The following is a 23,788-nucleotide window of genomic DNA, read 5'->3' as shown; positions in this document are numbered from 1 at the left end:
TTATATAATTCTTTGGAAATAAATAATAATTTTGTCATTATTGTCAAAAGATGTTAATTTCTTTTTATTGTGTTTGACATTGCTTTAATTAGTCCAAAATTATGATATTATTACCTTTCCTTTTCCATGCCCATAAACCTAAGTGACATTATAGTGGTTGAACCTGTTGATACTAAATTCGAAAAACCAAGAGAACAAGTAACTTGTAACTATGCATTAGTGAAATATGATAATTACATGCACACTAGTGTGCACAATATACCATAGAAAGTTTTTTATCTTCCAGTATTGTTACCTTTTCTTTTCCATGCCCATAAGCCTAAGTAGCATTTTAGTTGTCATCCTGGTTGATACTAAATTAGATCTGTGTGGGATAGCTCGTGCTGAACTATCACCTCGCTCCCAACCTCGTTCAAGGGGTGTGCATCCATCACCGGGATAGCGTAAGAAAGGGCTCACCAGCCCGGTAAGGTCGGCTTATAGGCTGACCAATATGGCTCCAGCTGAAATGAGTTCATACATCTATAAACAGAGGACCAAGTACAACGTGAAAGGGGTTAGACACTTAAAGTTTATTACATTATCTCTCTATATAAGTACACTTTCTCTTTCTAAAACACTTACAAACTTAAGCACCCTAGAGGGCAGTAGCGTTTGCCACTTATGCAGGTTACCCAACTGGACCCAACCTGACCTAGTTCGAAGCGCCAGTACCACACCTTAAACAAGACCCTCCCTCCCTCACTCTAGTAAAAGCCAAGAGAACAAGTAACTTGTAACTGTGCATTAATTAGTGGAATATGATAATTGCGTGCACACAATAGCTTGCACAATATAGTATAAGAAGTTTTTTTCTTCCGTATTTTTACCTTTTCTTTTCCATGCCCATAAACCTAAGTGGCTTTTTAGTGTTGATCCTAAATTAGACCTAACCTCCTCCACTCTAGTAAAACCAGTTGGAAACCATAAGTTAACAGAGTCGAACAAGTAACCTGGACTTCAATAACCGGCTCAAATTGCGCACATAAGGGCTTGTTTGATATCGTTTTCTGTTTTCAGTTTTCTTTTTTTTTTTTAAGGTATTTTCACTTTTTTGTTATCAGTTTTCAAAAATATCATGATTTTAATAAGTTTGACTAATTTTTGATTCATTATATGATATATATCATATGATTATGAAAAACAAAAAACCAAAAAAGTGAAAACCACAACAATACCAACAAACCTAAGCTAAATAATTATTCATTGTATTCCAAACACAACTTTAAAAATTGTATATTTTTTATTTGGATAATTAGGTGGGCCATGGCCGGGATGAGCACCCCTAAATCCGCCCATGATCATACACCCCCCGCCCCCCACTTTTCCCCCCGACCCCCACTTTATTAAAAGCCAAGTCGAGTCCTCTTCAAAATTCCCTAGAGGGTCTTATAAACAAATTTCTACCAATTTGTGGAAAGTCGAGTCCAATAAAAAAAATTCCCTTAATCAACAAACACCATATCAATTTTCTAGTTCCCTTTTGGAACAAATTTCTACTTAAACATGTCAAACAAACAACCAAAAAGTAGTAGATGAAATCAGCACTCAATATCTAGTAAGTGGTAATGATCATTGAAATATCATTAGAAATACACGTGATATTTTTCACACAAAATAAAATTGAAACCAACAAGAAAACACCAAGGAAAAAAAAAAATTAAGATATTAACCTTTCTTCTTATGCTAGTACTGAAATTGTATGCTAACATGATAATTTTCTCTATTTTTTTAAGTTGTTAATTAAAAGTAAACCAGTTGAAAGTATGGTATATACAGAGGAATCAATAGTATCTAACAACTTAGTGACAAAATTGGGGAAAATCCTACAGTGAAATTCCTACCATCAAGACGGAAAAAAAAAAAAAAAAAAAAAAAAAAAAAAAAAAAAAAAATCATGGTTTGGGTAGAAAGAATATCTGAATGGAAAAGAGAGTTTTTTTAGCAGAAAAATAATGGGGGAAAGAGGGGGGGGGTGATTACATGCAAATGGTTCAAATTACTCATTCGAAGGAGAATCAGCTTCTTTCAGGCACGATCTCATGATATCAGCAAGCTTCTTAGAGGCATCTAAACAGAGCTCCATTCCCTGGTTCAAATTTGAAAAATTAGGACTTCGTAATTCACATTTCACTACACTAACAGCATACTTGAAATAACCAGAGCAGACAATTAGTGAGAACAGCCAACACAGTAACAACTGGTATTGTTCAACTACTGGCAGTAGCAGATATGTAGGCAGCATAAATCAATAAAAGCAGCTCAAACTTCATAGAATCACTTCCAAGTGCTTTATGAGTTATGAAGAGCTGTTAATTCATAGAGTAAAAACATACGATAAACAGACAACACATGCAAATAGAGAATTAAAGGGAACAGCTAACAGGAAATGTCAAGTTCAGATTGATCTGGTTTGATTCAAGCTTAACACTAACAGTACGTCCAAAAATTTATAAGGCAACAGATAGAGATTCAGAAATGAGACATCAATATACCAAAATGGAAAGACGATATCCAAAAAATAAAACTCTGTTATACCTCATGAATCTTTGGGGTTGTCCATTCTCCAGTAATAGCCAACTGTGTGACCTCAGAACGAGAAGGCATATAGGTAAACATTAAGCTTCCATCTTGGCAGCGTTCCTCCTCTAGAAGAGGATCAATGATGAGATTTGGCCCAAGAGATCACATTATACAACTCATTTTCTGCAGATTGTGCAATACGTTATAATTCCCAAATACACCAATACTACTAATCCAAGAGAATCAAAAGCTTGGAGAGGCAAAAGTTACTTCTTCACAAAATTCGGTGAATTGCTAGTTGAGTTTCCCTGACTTAGCAACCTTTTTGTCTTTGCAATAATTGCTTGTTCTTTGATTCTCTCTAAATTGATTTTGTTCAATCATAATAATTTGATTTATCAATTGTGGTGCCTTGCCACCTTGGTGTATCATGTTAATAGAGGCATTATTCTGTTTATTCATTTTTTTTTTTCAACTTGATTTTGATATTTAGTGTCCTAATTTCTTAACGCTATTTGTATCATTTTATTTGATATTTGTCACATCTTTACCTCATTTATTTATATGCAGGAATGAGAATCGAGGGACTGAGGGTGGGATATGGATTAGGAATTGGAAGTTAAGTTTTTATGATGGTAAGACCAATCCCTTGTTTAGAAGATGATGGAAATACGTTGGAATTAATTAAGGAATTTCCATTGATACTCTTACATCTTTCCTCTTTACCCCTTTCTCATTAATGGCACTTTAGACATTTTCAGCTTCTCTTAACTCCTTTCCCAATTACCACCCCACCCCCCGCGCAAGGAGGGGGGTGTTAATGGTTTAGGACACAAACAAGAGAAATTGCTATGTTGGGATACAAATTCCCAATACCTCAATTCCAATTTCGATTAGAGTTGTTCCTGAATCAGTGTAACTGGTACCTATCGATTCTCAGTTAGTATGATAGGGACCAGCACAAGAAGTCCCCTGCACTCATCACCATGCAGAATAAAAGAGTAGTTTAAGATTGTGATTAGTGGAAATGACATCTAAGAGTTTGCTAGAGGAAAGAATTACAAGTGCAGGGGGAATGCATATGAGTTTGTTACGGCTGTAGAATGGTAAAAAAGTTAGAAAATGTGATGTAACTAATAGAGTATTTTAATGGCATGGTAAAATGTATTTTCGAGTGATTCACTGGTAGAGAGCCAACCTCTCAAACTATTGCTCAGTTTGTTTTTAGAAACCTTCTACATAATACAATCATACCTTATATATATTTATAATTTCTTTAAATTCTCATGTCTCTCTATATTATTGGTAGGCCCTATTCTTTTGAGTTGTTCTGGTGTGCTAAAATCTGCTATGTTCTGCCGTGCTCTGCTCCCTGCTCTGCTTAAAAATAATAATTAATATTTAATAAAAATAATAATAATAATTATTAATATTTAATAATAATTAAGATTTATCGATAATAATAATTAATATTTAATAATAATAATAATTAATATTTTATAATGATAATAATAATTAATATATAATATTCAATGATAATAATTAATATTTTATATTATTTAACACATTTTTAATGTTATAAAAAGAGTAAAAAGTTCTAAAAAAAAATCAAATAATAATAATAATAATAGAACTTCACCTATATGTGCACCCGAAAGCATTGCTGACAGAGAGATTATAAAGAATCTGACTACGCATAAAGAACTTCACCTTAAGACCTCCCTAACACAGCTTCTCAAGCTATACAATATCTGTCAAGTGATGTCAAAACATTTAATCTATGAACTACCTCATGGGCACAACATTTCTGTCTAAGTGTGTGATCTGTGTGAGGGAAAGTTAACTATAACCAGTCTCACCCCTAAAATGCAAGCAGGTCAAGTAGAAAATTAATCAAAGCGACTGCAAATTTTCTCTCAGTTGCATTAAGTACCTCAGAGACCTAGGAAGTAGTACAAACCTAGAAGGTTGAGTCCCTCTTTGTTGCTGAGGTTTCCCAGCCCTTACAGTCTTTCTTGTGCCCATTACCTCATATAGATGAAGAAATATCATTGAAAATAAATAACATTCACCAGCATAGGCACAATATCTAATTGAGAGCAAACTCAAATTCCTACACCAGCTCTACAGAAGAAAGCCAAGATACTTGGCATTTAAGCAACAGCAACATTTTCTTTATGTGCTTGCACAATAATCTCGAAAACCACTAGAGATAAGAGGACAAAAAAAATTGAACTAATTAAATCACAACCATACTAGAGAAGTTTTCAAAAACATTTATTCTGTTCTTACAGTAATTTTCGCTCTTCTCGTGATTCGCCTGCAAAGACCACACAGTTATCACGCCACCCTTTGACATCTGTCTGTGTTATCAAAGTTGAGGCAAAAAAGTTCCATTGGAGAATCTACCAAAATCATGAGGCATTGTCTTGTTGTCTCAAATCTATCAAGCTCACCTAATATTTCCGCAGTTCATAATACATATTTATGCTCCCAGACACAATCATATTGCTAGCATCGACAAGCCTCAGCAACAAATGGTAACTTCGAGCACACACAGTAGTTATTCCACTCACCACGTCAAAACATTTATATGCATAGCGCCCATAGGCCTCCAACATCCCTACCCCAGGGGCCCCAACATGAATGGGTAAGCCCCAAAGCCCCTACATATAGAATCCAATAGCAAGTTTAAATCTAAAATCTGAGTTCATCAATGTCAAACAACCTCTATAGCCAAACTCCTCAGAAAAATTGACTCCCATTTGCATACTGTAATTGAGGATAAATTTATTTTCACCCTTGGAACATGAAACGCTACATCCCGTGTGAGTTATGAAGGCATGACACACAAGGAGTAGGAAGTTGTACTTGATGACAATGAAACCCTTACTCTTTTTTTTTTTTTTTTTTTTTTTTTTTTTTTTTTTTTTTTTTTTTTTTTTGACGCAAGTGAAACCCTTACTATTGATCCTAAGGAATGCTGACTACTTATTTTAACTCAAGTACCTGAGTCAGAATAATCAGATGTGGGTATGATTGTATGATAGTTATACAATTTGTGATTGGACCAAAATCAAGCAAAAGTTTCATAAAAGGTTGTGCCTGATACTTGGGCACATACTAATAAAGGACAATGCAAGCCTAGTCCGAATAACATAGCTAATATCTCAAGTCCTCAGCTATAACAAAAATCAGGAAAATCCAAATTGCAAGAGATGTTCTTAGATTACCATATACTTGCCCTATTATACTTATAAATAAAAAATTTCTTGAGATTTGACTTTAATGTATTAGGTTCATTTCTATTCATAATTTTTTGCATTCTTGTATGGAAAAGTTTGATCTGGACATTAGGAGAAATCAAGTATGGTTTGTTGTGACTTAGGAACTTATGGAGTTTAGGTAGATGAGAGACTTTCCAATGACTTTAAGGTCTTTTTCGAAGCAAAAAACGGGTGGTTTGGCAGAAGGTCATCAGATTGTCTGTATAAAGGATTTTTTTTTTTCCATGTAATTCCAAATTCTTAGTTATATGAGCACAGAACAATGGCCAAGGTATGCATGAAATAGAGATGAATATGGCATTGGAAATTGTGGATTTCTGAACTTTTCAAGAGCTATCAGAAGGATTTTGGCAACCCAGAATTTAGTGTTCAACAAGGTAGAAATATTTGTGAGGCCGGTCTACCACAATGACAGCATTTGGATGGATTAGGCTGGCTAGGGCTGTATTAAGAAGAAAAAACAAACAGGATGTCAATACACAACAAAAGCAGAGATAAGTAGACAACAATGCACAACAAAGGTTTGGTCATTAAATCCATATTAATGAATCCAATTAGTGATAGAATTTCATTCGCAAATTTGGAAATATTGAGCATACATACAAAAGATGATAGAAAGATAGCAGGAAATGGATTTCAACATAGAGGCCAATATTATTCTTCTTGCAACCCAAAAGGCAAGTCAGTGGGGAAATTATTTTTGGTAGAGAAGCATACCAGAGAAACAGAAGCAACCATATCATACATCATGATCCCCGCATCAGCTAGAGCAAGACTGGCACATGATATGATAACCGGGAGATCACCTGGAGACATGAGACACATGTTCATGAAAGCTAAACAAGGGGCGAAATATGTAATGTAAAATGACGCATAATTAATCTCTCTTTTATGTTGGCAGTAAGCCAGTAAATGTGTTACTAAATCATTCAAAATCAAAGCATATATTCCAGCCAAATCCCCCCCCCCCTTTCTCTCCTTTTCTCACCTAAAAATCAGAAGTATAAAATATAAGTCAACCTCCAGAAACTACCAATGAAAAAAGGAAATGTTTGGATAGTAATCTTTAAAGGAACAAACTTTTGCTCCCAAGATTAAAATATTTTTCTAGCTAGACCATTGAGTTTACATAAGGATAAGAGAAAAACAGGAAGATTAAGGTTTGGGATTATATAATCACATAATTTGATTTGTTAGGGAATTCTCAAGGCCTCCTCCACCAACCACCAACATCCTCCTTCCCCTCACCCATTCCCATCAACTAAAAGGTTTCTCCATTGTAGATTTATAACAAGTAAAAGATTTAGAAGGTAGATCGGTAGATGTGGGGAGAGTAATCAGCTAATTTGGTAATGATATCCTGTGTAGATCTATAATATGTTGTCAAGGTTTCTGATTTCTACCACCAACATAATCCCCAAAGTAAAAATCTGTGATAGTGGAGTTTGCCATCAAACCATATCAAAAGTGACAGACCAGCAACAGTGATACTAATAAAGATCCAGGTATAGTAAAGTAGTTGCAGCTACAAGGGAGAGGTAGCACAAGCAGTGAAGGGGTCAGTGGAAGGGCTACGGCATTATGGATCAGATGGTGGGGACAATAGTACAAAGAGGAATAGAGCATGGCTGCAGGACAAGTGAGTAAGTGACAACCAGGTACTCGAGGATTGTAGAGGTAGTTGATTACCCATTTATTATCCGGGTAAAGGAACCCCACAGCAAAAGGGTAGTTGGAAGGATCAATCAACCGACATAGTAGAGAAATTTATAGAAAGAAAGAATGTAGATATAAGAGGGGGGAAGGGTAAGGGGGGAATCATCAAAGACACACAAAATCAAAACAATATTGCCCTTTCTGTGATCCTAGTAGAACTATCCTAATGAAGCAAAACAGGTTGCTAGAGTCGGGAAATCCCTATGTCTAAAATTCCTTGTGAGTTGAGACATTTTCCCAACCCATCACTGGTATGGCTGTGAGATAACTTAAAATAATAAAGATTTAAGATTTTGATTATATTCAGGTTTATGTTAGCCAAATGACCCTTATATAAAGGTTCATTGTATTACTTTTTATTTTCAGTTTTTGCAGATAACTTTAGATTTTCCTTTGTGGAATTTACTGTGATTCAAAAGTGATACACAAACCTTTAATTTTAATTTTGAGGGTGAATTAGGATAACTACTTGATTATTTAGATTAGGATAGTTTAAGGAAGTCAAAACCCTAATTAAAATATCAGAAGTGAGAGTTTGATTAGTTTTCACTTATAATATTAGGATCCACATCAATCAAATTTAGGGTTTAAAATGATTTACACCCTCTGTTTTTTTTAAATGCATCACTTTCCTTTGATGGGTGTTTTTTTTTTTAATGCGTCACTTCTATATCTGGTAACTTTATACTATATTTTATCATTACTCTCTCTTACTTTAAACCTCACTTAAATTATTTTATCATTTCTCTCTCTCCCATGGTCCCCACTTAAATAATAAAAAAAATATCTACTCTCTCTCACATACTTTCTCTTTCATGGTCCTCATCTTACTTTTACCATAATAAAATATTCACCCACTCACAATATTATATTACTCTCCTAGAACTTCGCGCATCACCAAGTGATGCATTTAAAAAAAAACGAAGGGAGTAACACACATTGAACCAATTGTGTTCCTTTCAATCCTCTCCCCAACACTCCAATTTAGAATAGGTATCTTAAATTATCTAATTATGCCCTAGTGTTGTTACAGAAACTGAGTTGACTCTTTCCACACCTACCGAAACAGCATATGAGTATATGACAATCAACAAAGGTAACTGAAACTAGATTTATGTAAACTTCTATCTTGCAACCAAAACAGAATTGCAGAGCACAGCTAAAAAGAGTTAATGACAATTTTAGCTGAAAAGATCCATCATTCCAAAAATCATTTATTGTCATTGCATTTCAGTTTAATGTTGAGCTTTTTACCATATATCCAGGAACTTATATTATATGTGCAGGCAACTTACTTCCACCAGATTCCATTACTAATGCAAAGACATCAACGGTTGTCTTGGGAATGATTCCAGTAATATTGCACCCTCTAAAGCTTTATGGAGCACTGAGGAAAACTCTTTATGTTCTGAGCCCTAAAAAGAGTAATTATACATATATTATGCAGAAAAACTTCATCAGTAATACAACACAGCACAAAGAGAATAGATCACCTATTTGGTACTTACGAAAATTATGTACCTGTCCACGAATTTGGGTAGCAAAAGGTGTATAGCTGACACTGCAATTCAGCCGGCCAACATTACTGTACACCATTGCCTTCTTACTTTCTCTTGGTCCACATCTGAAGTAACAAAAATTCATGTAATTGTTACCCACGAAATATATAATACATAAACAATTGTACGCTACAAAGGCTTACAGTTCAAACACACTAATGGTTATGTCTGAAACTTTAAAAAAATAAAAAAATAAAAAAAAACCACGTACAAAAGTAAAAGAACTTGCTGAAGAAATCACAAAACACTCTTGTTGGATTTCAAGAAAGAATACTTGAACTATTTAAGTAGCCAATGCTCATGGAATTTCTGGCTACTAATAACACCAAAGTAAAATCAATTAACTGCAGTTACCATCAGAGAATCTTGTGGTTAAAATACAAGGTAAAGCACTTCCAACCACTGTTGCTACAACATCTATGCCGCCTACCACTACTAAAATACTTATACTGCAACGAAATTTATGTTAATTTTACGAATCAATAACAATATCCTTACTATTCGTTAAAGTTTTCAACAGGTTATTCAGATTTCAGAAGCAGTCTATACAACAGCTCATACTCAAAAGCTTTAACATTGGAAGGACGCTGGAATGTTGTTGGCCTTGTTGCCACTGTTCTTGTTTCGAACTTTTCTGGGTATATCTGGGAAAAATAATGTATAGATGATGTTCAATTATAAACCACAATGCCCTATTGGGGATGCGTCCAATAATACAAATGGATAACATGGTAGAAAGTTTACCATGCAAACACGGGAATACAAGTAACAAATTCCAACCAAACTAACATGGTTCAATTCAATTACCAGATTTTCTGAGAGGAACTTGCGGGACACAAATTTAAATGTGAAAAGGGGGTGATTAACCCAGCTCAATCAAATTCCAGTTTGCCTATATACTTCATGTTAGTAGTCAATTAACATAGCTAGGAAACTAGATAAAATTGAGCAGGACTTCATCAAAAGAGTTTTCACTAAATAAACTATGCAATGTAGGAAGCAAGAGAGGCAGCACAGTGTCTAGGAATGGAGCTCAAAGAATTGGTATCCAACTCAACGTAAAATTCCAAACAACTGGGAAGATGATAAAATTTTTAGATCGATAGGTAGGTCACCATGATAGAGGTAGAAACTCAGGTTTTAATTGGATGTGTTTGGTTCATGGCTAGAAAGTATTTTCCCAGTTTGGACACTAAAATTTTATAACTTTATCACACAAGAATGACTATTTGCAATGGAACTGATATAAGGGTGATATCCACAAGAAATGTGCTAAAATGAAGACATCCAGTCTAGCAAGGCTGACAATGGTTTCTGTAGAGAGGTCAAAGTATTGGTTGATCAAATCCTTCAGCATCGTTTCTTTTTATTCTCTAAGCCAAAGATGTCCATGCCACTTGTAAAATATTACAGATGAAGATGGCTCCAAATATTTGGAAGTCAATTTCCTGCAACTTTGATGTCAAGCAATTGAAAGAAACTAGCCTATTTTCAGGTAACTCAAAAACTCTTCAAAAGCAGATTTGAATGCTGCATCCCAAATACTAGGGAAGAATTTTCCTTTTTTTTTTTAATATCAGACAACCTGATGGTCTAAACTGCTTGTTCAGACCCACCTGCAAGAAGGTTACAACCCTCTAGGGGCTTATAAGGCTATAATATGATTCTGTCCAACAAGAACAAACACTAAGCTAACCAAAAGGATTACTTAAATCACAATCAGTTATAACTCAAATACTGAACCAATCATTCAATCGAACTTGTGTTATGGACCCAAATACAGGTCAACAAATTCAGGTGTACACTCGCTGTCCGAGGCAACAACAGCAACAACACACAGGGCAGCAGCAACCATTCAGGATGGAAGCAGGCAGCAGCAACACAAGGCATTAAGCAACAACTTACAAGAAGCAAGACTACTTTTTGGAAGGGTCTATTTTGAGCAAGGCAACAAACTAGAGCAGATATTTCACTAATTAAGAAAGAAGACTTTAGGCTCTTATTTCATTACTTTTGTTTTATCTAATTTTAGTTGTAAAATTGTAGTACTTGAGTGGAAGCTGTGAGAGGAAAAAGGGGCATCCAGAAAATTGTAAGGAAACACAAGAGAGTGGTAGCCTAAAGCTACTTAGAGACTCATGGCCTCAAGTCATGATTTGTAATCTACTTTCAGTGTTTATTTAGCACAATCAATCAAGCCTTTGCTCAACGTAAATCATAAACAAATTAGCCTCAATTTCGTTCTCAATTAATTTCAATTTCAACCTGTGTTATTACATTGTCGCTTACATAATTAAATTAAGAGTGCATCGGAGGCGAGTGGGGAGCGGCAATGGTCAGTACGAACGCCCAACGTTTCGAGGCTCTGGAAGGAAAGTCCAAGGAGGTGGACGCACGGCTATCCACCATCGAGAATCTGCTAGCAGGTTAGGCGGAGAGCCAACGTCTCCTGGCTGAATAGATGGCGGCGAACCAGCGAGCCCTCTCCGAGCAACTAGCTGCATTAGAAGCCCCGATAACGCAATTCCAGCCAATCCACACCACCATTCGAAACACCACGAATGGTGGGCAGGGGCGCCATAACCTTCACAATAGGGATGAGGGCGAGTACAGCCCAACGGGTGAGGGGGACGCCAATAGAACTCCGGGCGGAAGGAGGCAAGAACGGACGGGATGGGGTGACGAACATGGCGGCGACGGGGGTGGCGACCACGACGAATGGAGATGCCCATTTTTGAAGGGAAGCAACCGGATAATTGGGTGATGCGAATTCGTAGGTATTTTGATTTCTACGGGTTAACGGAAATGGAGAGGTTAGCGACAGTAGAGATGGCTCTAGATGGGGCCGCGCTGCAGTGGTACTATTTGGAGGCAGACCGGCGACCTTTCCTTTCTTGGGAGGATCTCCGGGATCGGCTTCTAGAGGAATTCCGGCAGGCACAAGGAGAGGAGCTTGAGGAACAGTGGTTGGAGTTGACACAGACGTCCACCGTGGAGGATTACCGCCGGAAATTCATTGAATTAGCTTTTCCGTTGAAGGAAATTTCGGCGATAGTAATGAAAAATTCCTTCATCAATGGTTTGAAGGATGAAATCAAGAGGGAACTGAGAACTTAGGGAGAGCAATGGAGCAGCAAGAATCGAAGAGAAAAATAGAGGGGGAGGCAGAAGAGAAGCTGGCTCCTGGAAAGGGGGTCAGAATACCATGGTGTCATACTCAGGTGGAGGGGGCAGCAGAACCAATGGGGGCCTCATTTCCATTTATGGGGCTGCCTCCAACTTCAAGCCCAAACCGAAATTGGAACAAGGCCAGTGAGTCTCTTGCATCCGTAAGTGGAAGCAAAACTACCGTTACTCAAAGACTAACGGAAGCCGAATTACAAGATAAAAGGGCCAAGGGATTATGTTTTCGGTGTGATGAGCGCTGGGGTCAGCCATCGTTGTAAAAAGAAGTAGTTGAGTGTTTTGATGGTGGCGGATGACTTGGAGGAGATAGAGGAAGAACCGGAGGGGATAAGGAAGGAAGAAGAGGCGGTTGAGGTGTCACTATGCTCGGTGGTTGGGTTAACTAACCCGGAGACAATGAAGTTGAAAGGGACGGTGCGTTGAAAGGAAGTGATAGTCATGATAGATCCCGGAGCCACTCATAACTTTATCTCTTTGAAGTTAGTAGAAGGAGGAGGCTTAGACATAGAGGGGAAGGGGGAGTTTGCGGTGTCTCTTGGAAATGGGGAAACCGTGCATGGAAGTGGTGTGTGTAGGAGGGTGGAAGTGAGAGTTGAGGGAGGAGTAACCATTAAGGAGGATTTCTTGCCACTAATGTAGGGGAATGCCGATGTGATATTGGTAATACAATGGCTTGAGAAACTTGGGTCGGTCACAACCAATTGGAAGACTCATGTGATGCACTTCACCATAGCCGGATTACCGGTCACTTTGGTAGGGGATCCCACTTTAAAGAAAACGCAAGTGTCCTTGAAAGCCATGATTCGGACCCTTTGCAAGAATAAAGGGGGAATGTTGGTGGAAATTAACCGGATGGAGATGGAAGAGGAACCGAAAGAGAAGGAGGTTCCGGCATTTTTGAAGGGGCTAGTGGATGAGTTCCAAGGAGTGTTTAACATGCCCCATGGAATGCCCCCTTCTCGAGGGCATGAGCATGCAATCTTACTCAAGGAAGGAAGCAACCCGGTGAGTGTACGGCCATATCGCTATCCTCAAGTCCAAAAGGATGAGATTGAGAAGCTAATAGCGGAAATGTTGGAGGCCGGGATCATTAGGCCATCCACAAGCCCATTTAGTAGCCCGGTCTTACTTGTGAAGAAAAAAGATGGATCATGGAGATTTTGTGTAGATTATCGGGCCTTGAATAAGGAGACGGTCCCCGATAAATACCCTATACCGGTAATTGATGAATTGTTAGATGAGTTGCATGGAGCCACGGTGTTCTCAAAGCTTGACTTGAAATCGGGTTATCATCAAATTCGGGTCAAACCCGAAGACAATTACAAAACCGCCTTTCGAACTCATCAAGGGCACTATGAATTTTTAGTGATGCCCTTTGGGATAACCAATGCCCCGGCCACCTTCCAATCTCTCATGAATGATGTGTTTCGGCCCTTCTTGAGGAAATTTGTCCTAGTGTTTTTTGATGATATCTTGGTGTATAGTAGGAACGACTTGGAACATAGAGAGCATGTGAAGAAGGTGTTGGAAGTGCTTGCTAGAAATGAATTGTATGCCAATCTTAAGAAGTGCGAGTTTGGAAGAAAGGAGGTGGCCTACTTGGGCCATGTAATTTCGGCTAAGGGAGTAGCCATGGATGAAGAGAAGGTAAAAGCCATCTTGCAATGGACGGTGCCTCAAAATTTGAGGGAGCTACGTGGGTTCCTTGGGCTAACCGGGTACTATCGAAAATTTGTGCTACAATATGCTCAAATTGCGGGTCCATTAACGGCTCAACTCAAGAAAGATAGTTTTAATTGGACGAAGGAGGCGACACAAGCCTTTGAGGCTCTAAAAAAGGCTATGGTCTCGGCTCCCGTTCTAGCAATGCCCGATTTCACCAAGGAGTTTGTGATTGAAACGGATGCTTCCGGTTTTGGAGTTGGGGCCGTGATGATGCAAGGAGGGCGGCCCATAGCCTACTATAATAAACTACTTGGCGTGAGAGCACGGGAAAAATCAATATATGAGAAAGAACTCATGGCCATAGTTCTTGCCATCATCAAATGGAGGCACTATCTCCTCGATCGACATTTCATTGTTAGAACCGATCAACAAAGCCTTCGTTATATGAGCATCGAGTACCAAAAGTGGATGCGAAAATTGGTGGGGTTCGATTTCGAGGTTCAATACCGACCCGGGGCTTCCAACCGGATAGCCGATGCATTATCACGAAGAGACCACTACTTGACGCAATTGAGTACTCTGACTTGCTCTCTAGTAGTGGAATGGGAAACCCTGAAAGAAGAAATGAAGGCTTGGAAGTGGTTGGCCCAAATTCGTGTGGACCTAGAAAAAGGGGAAGGGAACTTGGTGGGATTTCACTTAGATGCTGGGCTCGTGAAATATAAGGGGAGAATAGTACTTCCTCCCACCTCTGTTTTCCCAAAGTTGCTTCATGAGTACCATGATTCTCCGGCCGGCGATCACGAAGGAGAGGTCAAAACTTACCTCCGAGTTGCCGCCGAATGGTTTTGGGTGGGGATGCGTCGACTGGTGGGTGATTATGTACGTCAATGTGAGGTTAAAGTTCCTAGCAAACACCGTTGGGGCTGCTACAACCCTTGCCGGTGCCCCAAGTGGTGTGGGAGGATATATCGATGGATTTTGTTGAGGGCCTTCCTCTATCTAAGGGTGTGGACTCGGTTCTGGTAGTGGTGGATTGCCTTTCAAAGTATGCTCATTTTATTGGGCTAAAACACCCATTAACGGCAGTCAAGGTGGCAGAAGCATTCACAAGAGAGGTGGTCCGTTTACATGGGATTCCGCAATCCATCGTCTCTGACCAGGATAGAATTTTCATGAGTGGTTTCTGGAGGGAATTGTTCCGATTGCAGGGAACGAACCTTAAACGAAGCACATCCTACCACCCTCAAACAGACGGACAGACAGAAGTGGTGAATAAGGGTCTAGAGGCGTATCTCCGATGTTTCATTGCCGGACAACCGCGAAACTGGGCATCGTGGTTGCATCGGGCAGAGTATGCTTACAACACTTCCCCACACTCCTCCACCAAAGTAACACCATTTCAGGTGGTTTATGGGCGCACACCTCCGCGATTATGGAGGATTGGGACTGGCCAAACTCCGATCAGTTCGGTGGAGGTCCAATTACAAGAGAGATTTTATGTTGGAAGAATTGAAGGTTAATTGAATCCGGGCTCAGCAAGTCATGAAGGGGTATGCCGATAGTAAGCGACGGGATGGACAATTTGAGGTTGGAGATTCGGTGTTCTTGAAGCTACAGCGTACCGACAGAGGTCACTGGCAATTCGTCCAAATGAGAAGCTTGCGGCTCGTTATTATGGGCCCTTCAAGGTCGTGGGGAAGGTGGGCAAGGTGGCTTATCGCCTGGACCTTCCACCCACATCTCAAATTCACCCTGTGTTCCACATATCTCAACTCAAGAAGGTGGTGGGGTCAATACCGGTAAGTCCAACAATTCCAATTCAATTGACTTCGGATATGGAAATGGTGGTAAAGCCCGAAGCCGTTTTGGATTACAGGAAAGTAGTTGTGGGCAGAAGTGTACGGATGGAGGTATTGATTAAGTGGCTTGGGCTGCCAGAATTCGAAGCCACGTGGGAGGACAGCAAGATGATTCTTGATCGATTTCCAGCTTTCCACCTTGTGGACAAGGTGAATCTCGAGGAGGCGGGTATTGTTATGGACCCAAATACAGGTCAACAAATTCAGGTGTACACTCGCCGTCCGAGGCAACAACAGCAACAACACACAGGGCAGCAGCAACCATTCAGGATGGAAGCAGGCAGCAGCAACACAAGGCATTAAGCAACAACTTACAAGAAGCAAGACTACTTTTTGGAAGGGTCTATTTTGAGCAAGGCAACAAACTGGAGCAGCTATTTCACTAATTAAGGAAGAAGACTTTAGGCTCTTATTTCATTACTTTTGTTTTATCAAATTTTAGTTGTAAAATGTAGTACTTGATCGGAAGCTGTGAGAGGAAAAAGGGGCATCCAGAAAATTGTAAGGAAACACAAGAGAGTGGTAGCCTAAAGCTACTCAGAGACTCATGGCCTCAAGTCATGTTTTGTAATCTACTTTCAGTGTTTATTTAGCACAATCAATCAAGCCTTTGCTCAACGTAAATCATAAACAAATTAGCCTCAATTTCGTTCTCAATTAATTTCAACCTGTGTTATTACATTGTCGCTTACATAATTAAATTAAGAGTGCATCGGAGAAGTGGTTTTGGCTTGGTCGGGAAAGTCAGTCCCTGCCAACTTGTAGCTTCCTGCACGTTAGTTCCCAGCCCCATGTACACCTCAGATGCAAACTTTTCATGTTAAAAACAGAAATATAGAAAAGCAGGCTAGGTCTTTCATTGTCCAGAACTCAGTATTAACAAGAAAAAAAGATCAAGGCCCTATTCTTTTGAGCTGCCCTGCCTTCTGCCTACCTGCTCTGCTTAAAAATATTAATTATTATTAATATTTAATAAAAATAATAATAATTATTATTAATATTTAAAAAAAATAGCTTATATTTAATGATAATAATCAATATGTTATATTATTTAACACATTTTTTAATGTTATAAAAAGAGTAAAAAAAATCTAAAAAAATTCAAATAATAATAATAATAATAATGCGATAATAAAAATAATAATAATTATTATTATTATAATAATAATAGTAAAAGTAATAATAATAATAATAATAATAATAATAATAATAATAATAATAATATAATATAAATAATGATAATAATAATGATGATGATGATGATGATGATGATAATAATAATAATAATAATAATAATAATAATAATAATAATAATAATAATAATCAATGATAATAATGCGATAACAATAATAGTAATAATAATATTAATAATATTAATAATAATGATAATAATAATAATAACAATAATAATAAAAAAAAAATGCGGTAATAATAATAATAATAATAATAATAATAATAATAATAATAACAATAATAATAATAATAATAATAATAACAATAACAATAATAATAATAATTATTATAATAATAATAAAATAAAATAAAATAATGCGGTAATAATAATAATTATAATAATAATAATAAAATAATGCGGTAATAATAATTAATGATAATAATGCGATAATATAATTGTGAAATTTGCTCTGTTGTGCCTGCTTTGCTAGACTCTGCTGAAATCTGCTCTACTCAGCTGAAATCTGCTCTGCTTTGCCTACCCAGAAGCTCAAAAAAAAAAAAAAAGGGCCTAACAGTATCTATTAAAAACATGGGGTATATCATTGACAGTATACATAAGGTTAGACATTATAACAAATTTGTAATCACAGATGATCAATTGATTGATAGATAGATGATGACAATGTAGCTATAATAATTTGTAAAGGCTATAAATACCACGTAACACTATAATAGTATATGTATATGAAGCAAAGCCAAGCCAACCCATAACAATGTCAGCTATATGAAATCTTTAATGGCAAAGATATAAAGTTTTAAGAATACACACACACACACCAAAAAAAAAAAAAAAAATGGGTTCCAAAAAATAAACCTTATCAGATTACCTGTCAAATCAGGAGTGAAAATTTTTCACATTCATAATGTTCTAAGTGGAGAGAAAATTGAATCTTCAATATGCATCTTTTTTTTAAAGCAAATTGTTGAAGCTAGAAAGCCAAGATGCTAGCCAATTTTTTTAGCTTCCTACCTACTACCGGTGGGAAAACTTAAAGTGCCATAGAAAAAAGAAAATGATGTTGCTCAAATATACTCAGATCAGAGCTGGTAAGCATTTAATCAGCAAGAATAAACCAGTAAAGAGAAGGGATGTCTCCAACAGTTGAAGCATCCTGGCTTTCTCCAAAATGAATAAACAATCTTTCCTATTCAAATAGATTCTTCATTTACATTTAACTTTAATCCTTGGTGTTCATTAATACATCAATTTTCTAACTTTCCAAAACTCTATCATGCTTTGATTTTTTTTATTTCCTCACTTCTTCACCATATCACTCTCCAAGTCTCCATCCTCCCTTTGACTTGTAGCCTGCACTTTAGTACTACAATTTACCTCTTCGAAATATCTAAAAGGATCCTATATTTTTGTCCATACTAAACAATCATGGAAAACATAGGCCACAACATCTTTGCAACCTATTTCTTAGACATGTTGATGCAAGGATTCTGAAGTCATTCCAAGCAATAGAGGTTGGTCACCGTAGCAGAAATACTTCACCTACACTTCCAAGGAAATAAAGATCATTTCAGTCAAAAATGAGATAATCACCTTTCTCTCCATTATAGAAACCAATTTCTAAATTTTAATCAGTAGCATCTAGCATCAATGATATATACCAACTTCCACCAGCTCCTAATACAGTAAAATTCTCAGCTTTAATATACCCTCTGCGCCAGCTTTAACACTTCAAATGTCTTCCATAGAAGAAGCACTCCATACATCATCTCAAATCATGCTCCAAAAATCCAACTTACAGTAGCACTCATAGATATTACACTTAGCTCCTGAATACATTGCACACACTAATTGCCACCAGCAACCAGTTCGAATGATTCTCCTAAAATAACATAAACCAACCCTTTCTCATATGTTTATAAACCCTCAACACTTAATAGGCAACACTTCCATCCAATTTCTCCTTGCAAGTTGCATGTCAACTTTTCTTTCCTATGTGTCCCAATAACAAATGCAATTTCCCTTTTTTCTATTTTTTTTTTTTTTTATTATACATTCTTGCAGTTCTTTGATTCCACACCTCCAAACCCTGAGTACTCCCACTCAATGCATGGACTGGGGAGAGGTTCTATTGGCTGGGGATATTTCCTTGTGGCTCATTATCCACAGACCTGAGACCAAATGGTGACCCAGAGACTTGACTGGTGCCAGTATGCAGTATAAACAAGAAAAGTGTACACCAGTATTGACCAAGACAAACTATTACGCCTTCAGGATTATAATCCACTTCCGCAAACCAGTGATCATACCAATCTAGTTAAATTCATTGATGATTAACAACATAGCAATATACAATGTACAAACCAATGTATAATCAGTCCCACTCTCCTTAAATAGGAAAAAGAAATCCATGCAAGAGTAATTACCAGTCTTACAACAAGTATTATTTGTTTACTACAACTCTTCATAACCCAAGAACTAATTTATTTTTCTTAGTTCCTTTTTATTAAGTTTTATAGTATATAAATTACTAGTTATTTGATAATTAATTATCTGACCAGTCCCTTCATTGCGATGATGACCAACTACAGACTATGTAACAAAAAATATCTACCGGGAGGAAAAAGAACAAACATAAATCACATTTAACCACATACATGGAACTGATGACACTAATATCTAATAATGAGGTTTCTTATTTTAAAAAGAGAATGTTGTCTACATGCAGGCATTGATAACTCACACAGACACAATGACCTTGGTGTTGCCAAATTCTGCATATGCAGAACCACCAGCAGCATTGACAGCCCCAGTCTTCAAGTCTGCAAAATAAGAGGAAGAATTGAGTAAGTAACCAGAGTCACAATTTCGTAGGACTATGTCAATTTTATACAGCAGATCTTTTAAAAGTTAATTACAACATAATAGGCTTATCGAAATTTCATACTTCATCATCCTCAGCTTATGATGAAGTTCTTTAGGGCAGAAGGTTCAATTAGTCCCGTACATACGATTAACATATCTCATTGAGCATTCAAGTAATAAAAGAGTAATTTTATAATTCGGGGGCATTCTTAACCAACTTTCTGTGTAAATTTAAATCAACATTTTTGCCAATTTGCCTCATTCTCCAATCTAATGCAAAAGAAAAATCATACAAAATTCACTTCAAAAACCAAGAATAATTAGCAACAAAAGACAGAAAACAAGTATCAATTCATACCCAAAACGAGTAAAAAACACAACATGCAATATGATCAATAACCCAAGCTCCAAAAATCAAAACATGAAATTGAACAAACAAAAAAGCAATTAAACATAAACTAGAAAAAATTGATGAATAAAAAAAAGGAAAGAGAGGGTAATTACAAGCAGGTCTACACTGGTAAAAGCCACGACCATCAGAACGAACGCCATTAGAGTCATTGAAGGTGGGTTTTTGCGGTTTCTTCTTTTGGGTTGAAGGAGAATATGTAGATGGTGTTGCTCCTGCTTTCGTAGACATCACTTTCTGGGTTTTGCAGGGTTTTGTGTATGAGTGTGTTTTGGAAGAGACAAGCACCTAATGCAATGCAGGCAGCCGCGTTTTGCCGAGCTTCTCCTTGTGTCTAGGGGTAGCGGGCTATGAGTCGTATTCGTACGGATAATATATGACACTTTCACTGGTGTTGTAGCGGTAGTAGGAGGCGAGTTAAATGAGGGGAGGTTACAAGCTCGATTCCTACGACAATTTTTTTTTTTTTTTTTTTTTTTTATTTAGCCTATCTTCTACCATATAGATTCAATAGGGCTAGAGCTATTTAAATCTAACTACTTAGGTTATTTTTATATGTACGTATGCTTTTTAATAGTTGAAACTTTTGATATAAAATACGAAGTAATTGGGGTGAATGAAACTCGCTATTAAAACTTAAAAGAAAAAAAGAGTGAGGGTGGAACTATGGAAGAAGATGAAGGAATTAAGTTAGGTATATGTACATGAATATTGTGGGGATTATGAAATGACATATTAAGTCATATTATAATTTTAAGAGTTGAAAAGACTATTTTTATTATACCTCATATGTTTATGTTGTGTACTAATTAGTTCAACATTATTTAATTATGGTGGAAATTAAACACTTCAGTTTCTTACTTAAATTTGCAAGTTATTATACGAAGTATATGTTTTAATTTTTACATTAAAAAGGGAATAAAAATAAAAGGAGTGATTAAAGGAGGTGACATGTGGCATATGGCTAATTTGTGATGACATGTGGCATATGAATGATTTGTGGTTTGTGTTTTTATACACTAAGTATAGATATAGATATATACAAAAAATTTAAAAGTTTAAATTTTAGAATTAAAATTATCAATATGATTAAGGATTTAAATTAATTAAAAATAAAAATTATCTTTTCATATGAAAAAATTTATCTGTCACATTTGGTAAACGATCATAAATTGTGAGATTTTTAATATAAAAACTAAAAATTATCACATTTGGTTGCATACTTAATTATATAAAAATAATAATCATCCTTTTTTAACCAACAATAGCAAGTCAATCAAATTATTATAGGATGTAACTAAGAAAACACTCTTTGTGCAGCATACGGGCTTTCATCTAGAATAATGAATTGTATTAGAAGTATTAAATATTTTGATTAAAACAATTATGAGGCAAATTATGAATAGTTGAAATATCGAAGGTGATGATTTTGTATTTCCTCAATTTTTTGTAAAGTGACATTCTTGCGTTCGTGCAGAATTTTAGGAGAATTATATAGAGTGATTAAAATATTATGTTAGTGGTGTTTCGGGGTTTTTGTATGTATCCTGCAGTAGAGTTACATTACCAAGACTGGATTCCCTTCTTATGTACCCTAAACAAATGGAAACTTCGTTTGTGCGGTATTCCGCCTCCAACGATTAAGTTAGTAAGAGTCAAAGGAGAGTAAAAAGTGCGGAAAGTTAAAGTAGATCTTCTCGGATTCCGAGATCAGGTGTTTTCTCTGATGTGAGAGAATTGATTGTGTGTAATAAATGAACGTGCCCCCAAATTGGGGTAAATCTCCCTATTTATTGGGTAATGAAAATCAGTGCCCCCTTTTCTAGGTCATCAACCTAGGTAAATGGGTTACGCCATTTTTACGGTGTTTTCGGGATTTGGGCCTTTGAAAACCGTCTTTTTCCCTGATGATTGAGAGTGGCACGTGTCAACTGGTGATTGGTCCTTTTTGGACCTCTCTTGGGATGACACGTGTCCCCTTAAGATTAGGCCACGCGGCCTAGGTATTTTTACCCAAATCATTTGCCCCTCGCAGGGGTGACGTGGCATGCCACGTGGCACATGTGAAACTTATTAGAGCAGCATTGGTGAACGGTTTTAACAGTTCATACTCTGAGGAAATTACAGGGATGCCCCTGAATTTACCCCTCTTTAAATAGGGTTTTAACCCCCCTTATTTTGATGTTTTCACAAAGTCTAGAGAGAGAAAGTCAAGATTTTAGAGAGAGAAACTCTGATAATCACCTGTTCTTCCTTCTGAAAATATTGCCTACTTTCACCGCTGGTTACAACTGGTCAGCGCTTGACACCTCATCACCTCAAAAAAATATATTTGAGGTAACCGTCTCTCTCTCTTTCATCCTTTTACCGTTTGTGCATATTGTTTTGAAATAAATGGATTCACCATCAACACACACGGCACAGCCTAGGACAGTAGTCAGCCGGTCTCTTGGTATGGCTGAGTCTAGGACTGGGGGTGTTGCCTCTGTGTGTATGGAGCACCCTTGTTCTTCGCCAAATCTGATCGTCTCTGTGTCTGTGCAGGACACTATGGCTTAGACGAAGCAAACAGCACCTGATCCGGATTATAGAGAGGAAGGCACATTAAAAGTGCTGGCTAATGAAGTTATACCAGATGAGGAAGTAGTTATGTTGGTTGAGAAGGTAGTAGAATCTCCACCTGGTGCCCTTAGCACTCCAAGTGATGGTATTTTAGAAGAGTTTGAGCTTGGAGACGGCGAAGAGGTCGGCTCTAGGTTTAGCTTTGAGGAGAGAAATGGTGGAGAGTCCGCCTCTGGGTCGGACTTTGAAGAGGGCAATAGCAACTCCTTAGAACCGGTGGTGAATAGTGAGGTGGAGGAGCGCCGCCATTGGAGTGATAAGACGGACCTGTTTCAGATTCATGTGTCGGCCAGGGATAGGGAAAACATGCAGGCGAGCCTTGAAAATTTTTAAAAGAAACGTCCCCTTGGGGGAACTATGCCATCCGGGTGCTGCCTGAGTTGGGCACCATAGCATGGGAAGATGACCAGCAAAACGCTAATGACTACTTTGGCTGTTATGAGGTGGCATTCTTAGTCGGCCTCCGCTTCCCCCTCCATGACACAATAAAGGTCATTCTTCGAGGATATGGCTTAGGCGTGTGGCAGTTGACCCTAAACTCCTAGGTCAACATTCTAGGCTATATCGCCGCCTGCGAGATGCAGAACCTCCATCCCGGCTGGGAGATTTTTGCAAAGATGCACTATTTGAGCCGTAACCCAGGCAATTGACGAGCGTGGTACACACTGATCACTTACCCGGAATACCTTATGACCTTAGACAAATCGTCTAAGTGGTCTGATTGGAGGAACAAGTTCTATCTTGTTTCTTCCCCCAAACGGCGAGAAAATCATGAATATCGTCGTTGCAATAAGAGGTCGGAGCTACTAGGCAAGAGGTGTGGTATGCCCCACATCCCAGACGACGACTAGAATAGAATAATA

The 23,788-nt window shown here is 37.4% G+C and overlaps 1 pseudogene; it reads right to left on the bottom strand.

Annotated features, from left to right (window-relative positions):
- Nucleotides 1-1,694: 1,694 nt before the first annotated feature.
- On the bottom strand, nt 1,695-21,111 carry LOC110697560 (annotated as a pseudogene).
- Between the last annotated feature and the right edge of the window lie 2,677 nt (nt 21,112-23,788).

This window comes from Chenopodium quinoa, unplaced genomic scaffold (assembly GCF_001683475.1).
Source record: "Chenopodium quinoa cultivar QQ74 unplaced genomic scaffold, ASM168347v1, whole genome shotgun sequence".
Lineage (NCBI taxonomy): Eukaryota > Viridiplantae > Streptophyta > Magnoliopsida > Caryophyllales > Amaranthaceae > Chenopodium > Chenopodium quinoa.
The sequence above is the reverse complement of the archived record's forward strand: the minus strand, read 5'-3'. Positions and strand labels throughout refer to the sequence as shown.